At 39.8% G+C, this 7,697-nt stretch overlaps 1 long non-coding RNA gene across 3 annotated transcripts in view; it reads left to right on the top strand.

Annotated features, from left to right (window-relative positions):
* Positions 1-5,602: 5,602 nt before the first annotated feature.
* The window catches only part of LOC139634683 (uncharacterized), a 118,502-nt gene continuing 116,407 nt past the window's right edge, over positions 5,603-7,697 (top strand). For all 3 annotated transcript variants that reach the window (XR_011694023.1, XR_011694024.1, XR_011694025.1), the window contains exon 1: positions 5,603-5,879. This is a non-coding gene — a long non-coding RNA (uncharacterized lncRNA). The remainder of the gene's footprint in view (positions 5,880-7,697) is intronic.

Genomic DNA, 7,697 nt, shown 5'->3' with positions numbered 1-7,697 from the left:
CCCACCACTCTCCCACTATAGAACCCCCACCCCCCCACCCCTTTTCCAGTGAAATGCATTTTAATTTTCTGCAAATCACACGAGGGGACATCAGGACGAGCAGTCAGAACAGCTGACAATAAAATCTTTTCTCTGCTATTTCCGGTTGATTTTTTTTTATTTGTTATTTTGTTTATTTATTTGTTTGTCCTCTTTGCCCTCTTTGCACTCTGACTGATTGCATTTTCAGCCTGCACAGTTTCTACTTGGGAACTCTGCATTGCGAACTTAAACAGGGTGCTGGGTGTGTATGGGAGTGTGGTGTGTGTATGTGCAGTTTAAACATGAATAGCAACTATCTTCAACCATCAACAGAAAGGGAATTAAGCAGAAGGGAGACCCATAACTGATGTGAGCCATCTGACTATGTTACTATTGTTACTGTTATTATTTTTATTTTATTGTTTATTTGTTCTTATTTTGTGTGAGGCACTGCTTGTGCTGGGATGCCTAGAAAACTATGTTTTCCTCAAAGAGTTTGAAAGGAAGCCCCTCCTTGTTGAAGTCGCAGTAGGCGCGTCAGCCACTGTCTCAGAGCGCTCTCATGCACGCTCACACAGCGTCGTTGCTTGTGTTCCTGTGCACTTCATCGTCTCCCACAGTCTCTGTCTTCCCAAACATCAGTCTCCTCATCATGCAACGTCTCCCCAACAAGTGAAACAACTGAAATATCACCGCTGCCATCCTCAAAGGTGGAGTAATTGGCCAAAGCAGTGCTATAACTGCAGGTCAAAGCAGGACACATGATATCACATCATGCGTCATGTTGAATGCCCTATCTGTGGTGAAGGAGTCCGTTCAATGTTGGGGCCAAAAGTTGAAGTTGAAAAAGTCAACATGGAAGTTAGTTTTATTTCTGAAAAATATCAAGATGAAAAATAGAGGAAATAGGAAAACTTTTTTTTTCTAATTTTACTCACATTAACATTTTAAGCATTCGCCAGTGCACCAACTAAAATGTTGTATCACCATAATTAGAAGCAGACAACTTTTAACATATGCTAAGGCAGCAGTTAATCATTGCAGAGGCGGTGGAATAAGTTAAAGAAACATTCAGGTGCCCTAAAACATTTCATATATCATTAATAAAGAATGTGATATATTAAGACTACAGTACAGCGCGATGGCATATCGAAATGGGAAAGTATTTTCTGTGGCCATAACAAATTATAGATGAAATGTGAATAAGCATCTTTGTTTGGCCTATGGTCTTTTTATTTTTCTTTCTTCACATTTTTATCAGTTTAACAGTAAGGTACTGTAAAACTGAAACCTAATTTTTGTGTTTATGAACAAGGACTCAGGCACATTTTTATTTGATTCTGTTTTATTTTAATGAAGAAAATGCAACACTTTAGCCCAGTCAGCTTTTGGGTTCAAAAAGCTTCTGACATGTAACCATGTTTTAGCCTTAAGTACACATAATAATGTAACTGGTCAGTTCCAACCAAAACCACACAAGACAAAAAAGTCTGGAACTAAAGTTTGTGGTTCTCTCTGTGGTCTCATTAATAGGACAAACAAACCTGTCCTCTAAGAACACCAGTGGAGAGTTTATTTCACAGTGCCGTTAGACCACAAAATACTGTAATGACCACTGTAATGGTTGATTTATTCTGCTGTTCATGTTCATCAGACTTTTAACTGCACTGACAGAGAAACGAGCAGCTTTAAAGATCACAGCTGAGGGCAATTTCACTTTTTCACGTCATGATTCACTTATTTCCTTGATGATGATTCTAATAGTATGTATACATCTTAACTTGGCTTTAGGCTACTGACATTTCACATCACCAGGCACTATTACAGCAAGGACTTTAAAGACATTCAAGCTCTGTAAATTGGGAATATGAAGCTTGGAAATACAAAGTTGCTCAAGGATATTGAAGATGAACTTATTGATAACTAAAGATTCATTTCCATTAATATATTCCCTTCTGGGCAACTTAACTTGGAGAAACTGACAGAAGGATGGTGCTTATGAATAAGGGTTTAGAGGGGTCAGCCAGCTCCAGGCCATGGTCCAGCTCCACACATCAGCAATATTGTACTGAAACAGAACCCTAGCTGTGTAGCCGTTTTCAATATCTTACTTAAAGTCCACTTGACATCAATTCCCCCAACATACGCTAGCATCAGCTCTCTTCCACTGCCAGCATTGCTATAATGCTTAGTTGAGAGAGCTGTACTCAAAAAACTACCACTTAGCTGTATCAGTCTGCAATGCAGGACTCAAATCTAGACGAAGAAACAGCAGCAAGCAGCAGCTCAACATTTTAAACTTCAGAAAGGTCTTATGTGATGCAGAGGAATGCATTACGCCATTTCAGATCAGTGCTTGCCAACCTTCTTGACTTATGACCCCCAAGGATGAAACTGCTATGTCTAGTTGCAACACCCCATTACATACAACATTACAGACTGAATATGTATGTCCACAGATTGTGACCAGTCCAATAGATTTTGACAGGCTTGAAAGACGATTTGAAAGACGATATATTTTTTGAACAGTAGGAATATGTTTTTAGGCTTTTTTTTTTTAAATCCTGTAAATCCTCTCAACTTACCTTATATGATATATTGCTGTCTCCACAACTCATTTGTCAAGCATATTGAAAATAATAAAGTAAAGCATTGAAGACGTGGGACCCACATCACCTGCCAATCCCTCAGCCATAAATACTACTTTCAGAGATGCTCAGAAATGCAGGAAACAGCTGGACAGGGAAACAAATTAGTCTGCGTGCTTTCAAATGGAAACTGAAATCTAGACACTGGTAAACCTGATTAACAGACTGTACCAACTCGATGGTGTGTTTTAATTGTCTTATTGTTTGTTTTTAATGCCTGTACCCAGGGGTCCCCCGAGAGCAGTATTTATAATGAGTGATTTTTACGCAGGAAATAAAGGACGTTCAAAGGTATTGGATTTTGGGAATTGTGAGACAAAAAACACCATTAGAAATAAACTACAGCAATGGAATGGCAGTGTAAAGTTTGAAGTACAAATCCATTCTTATTTGGCTTTAGTCTGAGATCAAATACACACAGAAGCATGAAATGATCACCTGTTATAATGTGACCGATATTCCCATGCGACGACACCTGAGCCTGCTCCAAGAAGATTTTGAGATCAATTTGAAAGCTCAGAAAAGCTAGTCGGTGCACAGTATATCAGTTGTATAAATACCAGTGTTAAGTTGCAGTATACTGGGACGAGGATCCTGCTTTGATTTGAAATCCTTAGACATTTCTGCTAAATATGTCACCACCCTCTGCCGGTCCCGGGTGATCCCAAGATCATTTTTACATCATTACTGTAACTCCCTCAGACTTTCTGCTGATCACCTGAAAAAAACAAACAAAACAAAAAACAAACAAAAAAAAACCCACTTTTAAACAGTGCCAACACTGCCAAGACCCACAAACCTGTCTCTTTTTCTGTTAGACCATTGCTGACCTGAACCTTATGTTCCTAGTGTTGCCTGCTTGTAATCTTGGCAATCCAGGACTTTAAGCTTGTTCTCATTTTCCACTAATTTACTATGTTTAGTAAAAGCTTGATCGCCACAGAGTTATCAGCTGCAGGCAGGATTTTCATTACCATGTTTACATGGGACAAAGCAGCACAAGTCCTCCATCAAATCTAACAAGGATTCATTTAATAATTGGTGTACTGCTTATCAGCCCAGTGCACCACAGCATGTGATTTGCCTGCAACCAACACAAGTCAAAATATACTGACCTTTGACTGTTTGATGAAGCTGAAGTGGGTCCACCTCTTTATTAACTGAATGACTTGGAAAAATATAGATATTTCACCCCCTCCTCTATGATTACGATCTTACTGTAGTTATATACACAAATGTGCAATCATGTTAATAATCACAGTCATGAAACTAGTTATTTTTCAGCTTGTAAATCATTCCAGACAACTGCTATATATAGTGCCAATGAAGAGGAAAGGAAGAAAATAAGAGAAAGGCGTAAAGAAAACAAGTATAAGCAAAGGAAAACAGAAGGGGAGAACGAGGTGATGGCGGCTGCTACCTCTGCTCTCCTCTCCACCCTCCACTTCATCCATCCATTATTCAGTATACCTTCAGGTCAAACTCTCAGTGTCTGCTTGACATATCCTTTCTCTCCTCCATACTGTATCCCCCACTCTCCTTTTCCCTCTCTGTATCTTCCCTTTTTCCATCTCTCTGACTGTCACCCATTCTTATTCCCCAGAAATTACCTCAGGGATGAGACCTAGCTATGAAATGTCATATTTTTATTGATGTATTTTTCTTTCTTTAGAATTTTAATTATAGGCACATACACATAGTTTATTGAAGGGCAGAAGTTCTTGATAGTAAACAAAAATTCTTTGTCACTTTGTTTTTTTTTTTTTTCTCGACTTCTTCTTCTCTCCTTATGTATGCACACAGAGCTTGATAGAATATTTTCACAGGAGCACAAGCACATAAAGAAATCTATGGGCACCTACAAATGGCCTTTATGTGTGTGTGTGACCAATAATGCTACTTGTCTCCTTACAACAGCTTGCAGGTTTGCGTTCCTTTTCCAATTTAAAGTCATGGCAACTGGTATTCTTTGAAATATTTATGCAACAAGTGTCTCCTCAGATGAAGGCTTCATCCACTCACAAAAGCAGAGTTGCCTGCCAAGACCGAATTGGAGCTCTTAAAAAATAACAAGTTAATGGAGAGCTACGTTTCAGATTTATTCTGCTGCAGTGCTAGTTTTGTTGTGGGGTCATTTAGTCTATTTCCTTCCAATTTCAAATTAAAATGTCTCAGTTCCATGTCACCTTGGCCCCATATTCTCTCTCTTATTGCATCACCTCACAGCCACAGTAAATAGCACCCGCACCACTCTGTTGTAGGCCTAATGTGTTGAAGCATCACATATTCATTCAGTCCATCTAGAACTCGTTGACTCTGCTGAGGGCTGTGATTGCCACTCGCCTACCTCTGTTACGATCCTATAATATAAAACAGGAGCCATACTGAAAATCCATGATGGTTACAAAGGGATATGCTTTTAATTTGGGGAGAAAAACAGGAACCCTCACTAGCACATCCTGACTTACACTGTGCTAAACTAGTATACATTATACACATACAGTAGGCTATACACCCCTCCATACACACACACACACACACACACACACACACACACACACACACACAACTCTCTCATCCTCTTTTTACTATATTTTTAATTTCTCTCACCATCTTTCTCCAAAATGAACCTGAACCCAGGCCATAGGCTGCAGGACAAACTTTCAACACAAATGCTGAATCTTTGTTAATTACACAAATTCTTTCTTTCTTTCTTTCTTTCTTTCTTTCTTTCTTTCTTTCTTTCTTTCTTTCTTTCTTTCACATTCAGCTTTTGATGGAATTATTTCCGAGTTAAATAATTGGTTTGGAAACATTTGTTAATTGACGGTTAACGGTGGGAAAAGTTTTCATTAATTGCAGACAGGAAACGCTCCAAATATGGAGCGGAGCTCTGTCGTCAGCAGCGTCACATACGATGGGTGATTAACAGGTGAGTCCTCTGACGTTCGCGAAATTTAATTCACCTCTGTAACCTTTTTAAATTCAGGCTATCAACGTGTGTGTGACTTTGTACAGTTCGTGGACCACTGGAGGACAAACTCGTGCTTTTGTGTGGATTTTCACCCCAGAAATTCCAAAGAACTTTTTCCAGGTGCAGAAGAAAAAAAGATTCAGCAGCAGCAGCAGCAGCAGCAGCAGCAAGTGGACACAACGTTTGCTGGCTAACAAGACACATGCTACCGCAGGACGCCCCGACTTCATTGATTGGTGAGTTTCCCAAACCAAAAATAAAGTGGCTGTGTAGTAGTTCTGGGTGTGATGTGTAATGAAAGGTATTTGCTAATGTCCAACACCCTGGTGGCACCGCGAAATTATGGCGTCAAAGGTTCAGGTTTGCCAAAACCTGTCAGCTTTTTCTTGCTGGGTTCATGAGAAATACCGAGCTGTGTTGTGGTATCTTCTGTCTTATGGTGATAAAAGTTCATCACATATTGCCATAGCAACCGAGGCTAAGTGGGATTTTTGTGTGATGCCATGAGGTAGTTTCTATTATTTATATGGTCTTACTGAGTTTATTTGCATCAAATAGACCGTCTTTGGATTTGGACATCCATGAGAAATGTCAGTATTTGAATATTTTTATTATTTCATAATTTGTGTAGCTTTATATCCTGGATACTCTACCTTTAGAGTTAGGGTGTCCTAGAGTGAGTTTATTTCAATTTTACAAATATTGTTTATACCGAATGATATTTTTGTGGCGGATTAAAACACCTGGAATTAGATGCATTCTTTCATTATACATCACTGAGCAGTTATTAGAAACATCGTACTGATGCAGGGTAGGGCCTCCCTTTGCTGTCAAAACAACCTCAGTTTTTGTGGCATGGATTCCACAAGATGTTGGAAACATTCCTTAGGGATTCTGCTCCATGTTCACAAGACATCACACTATTTCTGCAGGTTTGTCAGCTGCACATTCATGCTGCCACTCTCTTGTTCCACTACATCCCATAGGTGCTTCATTGCATTTAAATCATGACTGGGGAGGACACTGAAGTACAGTTAACTCATTATCGTGAAACCAGTTCGAGATGACCTTTGCTCTGTGACCTGATGCATTATCATGCTGGAAGAAGCCATTAGAGAACGGGGAAATTGTGGCCATACAGGAACACACATGGCCCAGGCTACATTTTTCCAGTCTCCAACTGGTCAGTTTGCATGAGCCTGTGCCCACTGCAGCTTCAGATTTCTGGTCTTGGCTGACAGGAGTGGTATGTGACGTGACCTTCTGCTGTTGTAGCCCATCCATCCCAAGGTCTGATGCACCCGTTTGTTCGTTGTGCATTCTGAAATGCTCTTCTGCTCACCACAGTTGTAAAGAGTGGTTATTTGAGTTACCTGAGGCTTTCTGTCAGTTTCAACCAGTCTGGCCATTCTCCTCTGATCTCTCTGATCAACAAGACAATTCTGTTTGCAGAACTGCTGCTCACTGGTTTGTTTTTGTTTTATATTCTCCAGTTAAAAACTTAAGAGACTGTTGTGCATGAAAACCCCAGGAGATCAGTAGTTTCAGAAATATTCAAACCAGCCCATCTGGCACCAACATTCATGCAACAGTCAAAGTTACTGCAGTCACTGTAACAAGGTGGTAAAATCATGTAATATTCACCATAATAACTATAATGATAACTCCCTGTAATAGCAGTCCTGCTGTAGGTATTGATTCTGGACAACAGGGGGTATAGTTTTACTGTTTTGCAGCGGTGGCTGTAGTGTGAGAGTTTAGAGGGCACCGGGGAATGACAGGAAATACAACAGAACATGCCGTTGGGATGAAAATGGCTGCGTGCAATCGGTTATGAGGGCTTTGCACATGTGCCGCTGGAGTTAATTAACAGGTGTACAGGTGTTCCTAATAAAGCGATTGGTGAGTGCATGATTGACAAGACAGATTCAGTCAAGTTTTCTTTGAATGCAAGAAATCTGTGAAGTACATCAAATTTAGTGTATGAAATGTTGAGGGAAAAAAATTGCAACCTCGGAGAGCACGAGGTGAGTTTTTCAAATGTTTTGTTTGAC

The sequence above is a fragment of the Trachinotus anak genome, unplaced genomic scaffold (genome assembly GCF_046630095.1).
Source record: "Trachinotus anak isolate AG129_WGS33_773 ecotype Australia unplaced genomic scaffold, CSIRO_AGI_Tana_v1 ptg000016l, whole genome shotgun sequence".
In the NCBI taxonomy this organism is placed as follows: domain Eukaryota; kingdom Metazoa; phylum Chordata; class Actinopteri; order Carangiformes; family Carangidae; genus Trachinotus; species Trachinotus anak.
This window is presented reverse-complemented; position numbering and strand designations above follow the sequence as displayed.